General features: G+C 48.8%; 1 long non-coding RNA gene across 3 annotated transcripts; it reads left to right on the plus strand.

The window, feature by feature from the left end:
• Positions 1-2,758: 2,758 nt before the first annotated feature.
• Positions 2,759-7,101, plus strand: LOC112642448 (uncharacterized). Of its 3 annotated transcripts, none has more exons than XR_007402163.1 (5): positions 2,759-2,906; positions 4,884-5,058; positions 5,220-5,354; positions 5,754-5,829; positions 6,720-7,101. It is a non-coding gene; the product is annotated as an uncharacterized LOC112642448 (long non-coding RNA). The 3 variants fall into 3 exon arrangements; XR_007402164.1 differs by lacking the exon at positions 2,759-2,906 and adding an exon at positions 4,325-4,360; XR_003125254.3 differs by lacking the exon at positions 2,759-2,906 and having other exon boundaries at positions 4,367-5,058.
• Positions 7,102-7,588: the final 487 nt, after the last annotated feature.

Raw genomic sequence — 7,588 nt, forward strand, 5'->3', positions numbered from 1 at the left:
GAAGAGAAAGAAGAAAAGAAAAAGAAAAAAGGAAGAAAAAAGGGGAAAAAAGAAAAAAAGAGAAGAAAAAGACAAGAAGAAAGAAAAAGGAAAAAAGTGAGGGAAGCAAACAGAAATCAGATAGCAAAAAAGGGGGGGGGAGTATCCTCTGATTCTGTATACTCTAAGTCCCTTCACTTCCCCTGGAACTTTCCAGTGCTGCTTGGTCAATAATTTGTTTTTCCCCTATCCGTCTAGCTGGTCTTCTGGGGGAGGGGCCTGTTCTGATTTTCAGGTTTTAGCACTTGGGGGAGCTGCTCTGCCCCCCGCGTGGTGTAGGGCTCAGTGAGTAATGTTTATCCTGTTTTTTTCCTGAGAGGCCTCGTGAGGCTCAGTGGTGGTGTTTACCCCGTGAGGCCCCAGGAGGAACAACCACAGTGGCGGCGGCCAGCTCTGGAGCCCTGGAGTCAGCCCCTGCAGTAACTCCAGAGCTCTCCGTCTGCAGGGCCTGGAGGCTCCGGGGCGGGGCCGCTGATCTGCTCAGCTCGGGGCAGGAGCGTCCTTGCTGTCCTGGGCCCTCCCGGCTTCTGCCTGTCCCGGGGGGAGGCTGGATCCTGGGCTGTGTCCCCGGAGCCCTGTGCTCCCGGGCCTGTGCTGTTGGATTCGTGCTCCCAGCCGCAGCCCCCTCCGCGCAGAGCCTCTTCCTCTGCCAGAGCCGCCTCCGAGTTTATCCCAGGTACAGCCATGCGCGCACTGCAGCCCTTTAGGGAGCTCGGACTGGGGGTGTGGAGCGTGCTCTCTGGGCCCAGGTGCTCTATTAGTGCCCCTGGGAGCCTGAGGGCATCCTCGCCCTCCTGGGGTCCCGCTCTAACTCGCTGCCAGCGCCTATACATCCAGGGAGATTGGTGAAGCTCCTGCTTCTCTTGCTTGGGGCTTTCCTGCCTGTGGACACTCACCCCGGCCTTAGCCCGCCCCTCGTGGGCCCCTTCCCCCTTGGATGCCTTTTGTTTCTTTTTTTTTTTTTATGATAGTCACAGAGAGAGAGAGAGGCAGAGACACAGGCAGAGGGAGAAGCAGGCTCCATGCACCGGGAGCCCGATGTGGGATTCGATCCCGGGTCTCCAGGATCGCGCCCTGGGCCCAAGGCAGGCGCTAAACCGCTGCGCCACCCAGGGATCCGGACTTTTGTTTCTTTATTTCTTTTTTCCCTGTCTTCCTACCTAGATAGAAGCCTAAACTCTTCTCACAGTAGCATTCCAGCTGTTCTCTCTTTAAATCTCAGGCCGAATTCTTATATTTTCAGGATGATTTGAAGGTTATCTAGGTAATTTGGTGGGGACAGGTGACTTGGGGACCCTACTCTTCCGCCATCTTGCCCCTCCTCCACACAGTTCACATTTTGGACTCAATACCAGGGCAAGCAGTAGGCACAGGATTTCTTTTATTTTTGTTTTAAGGTTTTATTTATTTCCCCATGAGAATGAGAGGCAGTAACATAGGCAGAGGGAGAAGCAGACTCCCTGCAGGGAGCCCAATGTGGGACTCAATCCCAGGTCCCCAGGATCAACCCCTGATCCAAACACAGAGCGGTTGAGCCACCCAGGCATCCTAGAAACAGGATTTATTATCTCAGGGGAAATTTTTTAAACTCAGATACCAGTCAGAAACCTTTCCAATTCTTAGTGACGACAGTTGTTTTACTTCCAGATAAGCAGCAAAAACCAAGCCCCTAGCAGTTAACAAATTTAATCATCTGCACACCACCGCATCCTAGCCTGCCAGTAACATAAACTCAAGTGCTCATCTATCCTTATTTTTTACATCTGGACATTTCCATTTCCTTTTCGTATTCTAGGATTGACGGCACCATCGTTTTTTTATATAAATTCATTTTTTATTGGTGTTTATTTGCCAACATATAGAACAACACCCAGTGCTCACCCCATCAAGAGCCCCCCTCAGTGCCCTTCACCCAGTCACCCCCACCTCCCATTTCACCCCCCCAGTTCGTTTCCCAGAGTTACGAGTCTTTCATGTTCTTTCTCCCTTTCTGATAGTTCCCACTCATTTTTCTCCTTTCCCCTTTATTCCCTTTCACTATTTCTTATATTCCCCAAAGGAATGAGACCATATAATGTTTGTCCTTCTCTGATTGAATTATTTCACTCAGCATAATACCACAGTTCCATCCACGATGAACCAAATGGTGGGTATTTGTCATTTCTAATGGCTGAGTAATATTCCATTGTATACATAGACCACATCTTCTTTATCCATTCATCTTTCGATGGACACCGAGGCTCCTTCCACAGTTTGGCTCTTGTGGACATTGCTGCTAGAAACATCGGGGTGCAGGTGTCCCGTCGTTTCATTACATCTGTAACTTTGGGGTAAATCCCCAACAGTGAAATTGCTGGGTCATAGGACAGGTCTATTTTGAACTCTTTGAGGAACCTCCACACAATTTTCCAGAGTGGCTGCTCCAGTTCACATTCCCACCAAAAGTGCAGGAGGGTTCCCCTTTCTCCACATCCTCTCCAACATTTGTGGTTTCCTGCCTTGTTAATTTTCCCCATTCTCACTGGTGTGAGGTGGTATCTCATTGTGGGATCGATTCGTAGTTCCCTGATGGCAAGTGATGCGGAGCATTTTCTCATGGCTGCACCACAATTTGCCTAAGTCCCTATTGACGTGCATTAAGGTTGTCTCGCATATTTCTCTAACTCTAATTAAAAAATCTCACCATGAACAGTCTTACAGGTATTGAGAATTATGGGTATTATTTTGTAACTTCCTCGTTGTATGACATTTTTTTTTCAGCAGCATTCATCAACATCAGAATGTCAAATTGTTGGAATCTGTCATACTGGAGATTTTCTGCCCAAGAAAGCAGAATAAAGAGATCTGGCAAGAGAGCATAGACTTTGGTAAGGAAATCATTGAAATTAGGAATCCTAGATTCTGTAGTGGGTGAGGAGAGAAATCAAGATAAAAGGAATCAGAATCAATAAGAAGAAAGGAAGGGTCAGTGGTTGTGGTCCCCATGAAGTAGGAACAATTCAGTGATTACATTGTAAACTCAGGTAGTACTAGTCTGAAGATTCAATGTATGAGTACGATTTCAGAAGTGGGATAATTCTTGGGTACTGGGAAACACCAGGTATGGCCATAAGCAGCTGAGGTAGAATGGATGGGTGGATATTATTGATAAAGGAATCAAAGGAGAAGCCAAAGCATTGAATCTACATGGACACTGTAGATTCAACGAGATCATCTACATGGACGCTGACGTCACTCAAGATGATGGACTCAAGGGGTGCGAAGGTTGCTCAGTGCATTGAGCATCTGCCTCTGCTCCAGATCATGTTCCTGGGGTTCTGGGATCAAGCCCCATGTCAGACTCCGCACTGAGTGGGAAATCTCCTTCTACTTCTCCCTCTGCCCCTCCCCAGCTTGATCTATCTCTCACACACTGTTTCACCTCCTTCTCTCTCTCTCTCTCTCTCTCTCTCTCTCTCTCCCTCCCTCCCTCCCTCCCTCCCTCCTGCTCTCCCTGTCATTCTCTGTCTCTCTCTCTCTCTGGCTAACTCTCTCTAATAAATAAATATTTTTTAATAAAAAAAGATGATGGACTCAAGACCAAGACTTTGAGATAAGCACAAGTTTTTCATAGAAAAAACGGGTATCTAGACCGGGAGTGCCAGGGAAATGGTGAGTAGCAAAGTTTCTAGGGAACAAGAGATTTCCTAATGAGGAAGAGGAATAATAGCTTGAAGGTGTCAGAAGAAACAAGGAAAATACTCTTCATCCTCACCTCAAGGAACTGTAGAGTTTGGGAGGAAGGGTCCCTATTTAAGACATATGCAAAGGAAGCAGTATTTTAATGGAAAATCCAGGTTACAGTTAAAGCCAGGAGATTCAAGAAAGAGGAAATCAAGAAACCGTCTAAGGAAACAGGAAGTTTTCCAGGTATTCACCTGGACTTCTTAATAATATCACTGATATTCATGGAGTGACCTAAGTGATGTACGAGGGCTTTGGAGAAGGGAGTAAGTTAACTAGCCGAAGGCATGCACTTCCCACTTTACCCACACCTGCTTCCGATGTATTCTCTGGGTGCCCAGCCCCTGACTGAAGCACAGCCCTTTGATCGATCTTTGTCTAGTGAGGGGCAAAACTACATGTTCTCCCAAGGCCCAGGGACGCCTATGACATTTCTTCTGTCTGCTATTTCCTGGGATCAGTCTCCAACCTCGCACCTGGGGCCATGTCCCTGGCTGGTGAGCCTGCTGACGTGCCCAGAGGGAGGGGCACACACGTTTCATAATGGGCATTGAGCCAGGGGATGATGAGTGGGCTGGTGTGGGACATAAATAATGGGGTAAATCTGAGCTTATGTCCAGTTACTCATTTGGGCAAGATGAGTAACTAGCCAAATGCCGTTGGAGAAATGACAAAAAAACTGCCTCGGATTTCTTCTTCTGGACCCCAGGCTCCACCTACCTACTCTAATCCTTCCTCCTCCCGACCCCGGGCTCCACCTACCCACTCTATTCCTTCCTCCTCCAGACTCTGGGCTCCTCCTATCTACTATATTCCTTCCTCCTCTCATTGTCCAAAGCCGTTTCCTCTCGTGTGTAACTCTTTTCGTCCACAGAACACTCCCCAGTGTCAGCCACCTCTCTCAACTCATAAGAGGATCTCTTTTCCTCCTGTTCATAGTACTGTCCCTCCTTGCCGCCCTAACCTACAGGTTTCCCCACCCAAATCTTGCTCTTCCAAAACGTCCAGCCCCCGCTCTTTTTTTCTCGATCCTGTTCCCCGTTACTCCAGTTTCTTCTTTGCTCCTACTCCCCCTCCCAGCCCTTCGTAGACTTTAAAGTCTTATCCTCCCCACATTCCAGCCGACTCCAACCAGACCTCCGTGATTCACAATTCCTATTCTGTGGAGAGATGATTTCCCTGTGAGTCGGATGGTTCTGATATCATCCAGAATTGCCAGAACAATCGATCCCCAGGAGCTTGACTTGGTGAATGTTGGGAACTCAAGACAATGCCAATCAACATTTAGCTTGGAGGGTAAGCCTTGTCCATGATGGTGTTTTCTCCCACAACATGGTTATCGTACTATTCTCTGTATGTTACCTTCATCCTTGCAAATCGCCTTCAGATGCCAGAGATGCCTTTAGCAAGATCATCTCTGCCAGAAAACCAGTTTCTTTCCTCTCTTTCCTAATTAGGCGGCCTGAATGAATTCTACATTTATAACTGGTTTCTCCATGGAATTTGGTCTGTGACCACAGAGCAAACAGCAAGACCAGGGACACAAGGTAGAGAAGAATGAGTGGAAATCATGTCATCTGATCTCTACATGGGTAAGTCCTATTGATCTGCCCAGGATGAAAGTGAATGTGAGAATGGGTGACCTCTAAGAACTCCCACACAAGCACAAGACCCCTATTATAGACATAGAAGGATTCAAGGTTCTTTGGTCTGGTTCCTCCAAGACTTTATTGTTCTGCACCCTAGGATTTGTGGAAATGGACTAGGGACTTTCTGCCTTTGAGAAATGCCTCCTGCAAAAAAGAAGGGGCCCCCCATTATGTTGTCATGGAAGCTCTGACCCTTGAACCTCTGAAACCCAGAAAATGGCAGGCACCAAAGCCTAGAAGGAAAGTATACATCCGTATCCTTTCCAGATGATAGCATCCTCTTCATAAACCAATATATAGATCCAGTGGAATCTCAATCAAAATTCTAACACATATTTTTAGGAAACGTGAGAAGCTGATGATACTTTGCAATGACAGGCAAAAGAGCGAAGAATACCCATGACTCCTTTAAGAACTGGTAAGAATAATTTTCCTACCAGATACCAGACTTACCACAAGAGCCCACATCCCATAGCTCTTGGCTTTCTACCTTTCTACTGTGGGGCGTGGCCCTTTCTCCCCCTTCTCCAACTCTAATCCCGGCAGGCGTCTCTGCGACAGGACTGCCTCAGGGGAATTGGAGTAAAGAGCTCAGTTCTAAGAAAGCAAGGGAGGGAGGGAGGGAGGTGTGGACCGAAGGCGAGAGAAAGGAAGGGAGGAAAGAAGAAGGGACAGAAGGAAGGAAGGAGGGAGGGGAAAGGAAGGAAGCAAGGAAGAGAGGAAGGAGGGAGAGAGGGAAGTAGGCAGGGAAGAAGGAGTGAGAGAGGGGAGGAAGGAAGGCCTTAGTATAAAGCTCCTCATTTACTGGAGCTTCTCTTTGCCTGTGGGGAGAGCAGACTGGGAGACCAAAGGGTCCAGCGGGGACTCCCAACCTCCACAAGGGGAGCTGAGCCTGAGAGAGCTCCATCAGCCCCAATGTAACTTAGCGCCCCCTGCCCCCCACTCCAATATCAGAGCTTCCTGCCCCCCACACCGGACCTGAGACCATGCCACTCCCGATGTGGGGACACTGGGGAAGCCACACTCAAATACCTGCAACTGGGGATCCCTGGGTGGCGCAGTGGTTTGGCGCCTGCCTTTGGCCCAGGGCGCGATCCTGGAGTCCCGGGATCGAGTCCCACGTCGGGCTCCCGGTGCATGGAGCCTGCTTCTCCCTCTGCCTGTGTCTCTGCCTCTCTCTCTGTGTGTGACTATCATAAATAAATAAAGAAAAAAAAATATTAAAAAAAAATACCTGCAACTTCTGCCCTCCTGGTAAATTTGAGGAAACTGTATCCATTCAGTTAACTGTGTAAGTTAATCTTACAGCTTCTCTACGATGGACGTGTCAGAGCGCTTGCTGTTGCTTCTCCGTGGAACCACGTCAACAACGTCAATTCTTTCATCCTGTGAACCTGTGCTGAGCCCCTGGGGTGTGCTGGCCCTGGCCCCTCGGACTTTGAACCCAGGTCGCCCTCCCTCCCTGGAGCGTCCTTCTGATGCCCACGATCTCCTCTCTGCATCCCCCCGAACGTGATGACCGCAGGCTGAACCACATCAGGGTGCACAGCGATATCGCGCTCCACAACGCTAAAGGGTGGCGCTTGGGAGAAGATGATCGCCACACGGAGTGTTCAGCGCCCACCTCAGCCTCTTCCTGAAACCCAGCCTGTGTGCTGCGTGGATGAATAAAGAGGACTTTCAAGCGTCAGTCGGACCTTTCCTTTGTGGAGTCTCCCATTTTTCTGCCCGCATGCACTGCTTCCAATCCTTCATCTTGGGGATCCCTGGGTGGCCCAGCGGTTTAGCACCTGCCTTCGGCCCAGGGCGTGATCCTGGAGTCCCCTCCAGTTCCATCCATGTTGAAGCAAATGGTGGGTATTTGTTGTTTCTAACGGCTGAGTAATATTCCATTGTATACATAGACCACATCTTCTTTATCCATTCATCTTTCTATAAACACTGAGGCTCCTTCCACTGTGTGGCTATTGTGGACATTGCTGCTAGAAACATCGGGGTGCAGGTGTCCCGACATTTCACTGCCTCTGTATCTTTGGGGTAAATCCCCAGCAGTGCAATTGCTGGGTCGTAGGGCAGATCTATTTTAACTCTTTGAGGAACCTCCACAGTTTTCCAGAGTGGCTGCCCCAGTTCACATTCCCACCAACAGTGCAAGAGGGTTCCCCTTTCTCCGCATC

The sequence above is a fragment of the Canis lupus genome, chromosome 15 (assembly GCF_003254725.2).
Source record: "Canis lupus dingo isolate Sandy chromosome 15, ASM325472v2, whole genome shotgun sequence".
Lineage (NCBI taxonomy): Eukaryota > Metazoa > Chordata > Mammalia > Carnivora > Canidae > Canis > Canis lupus.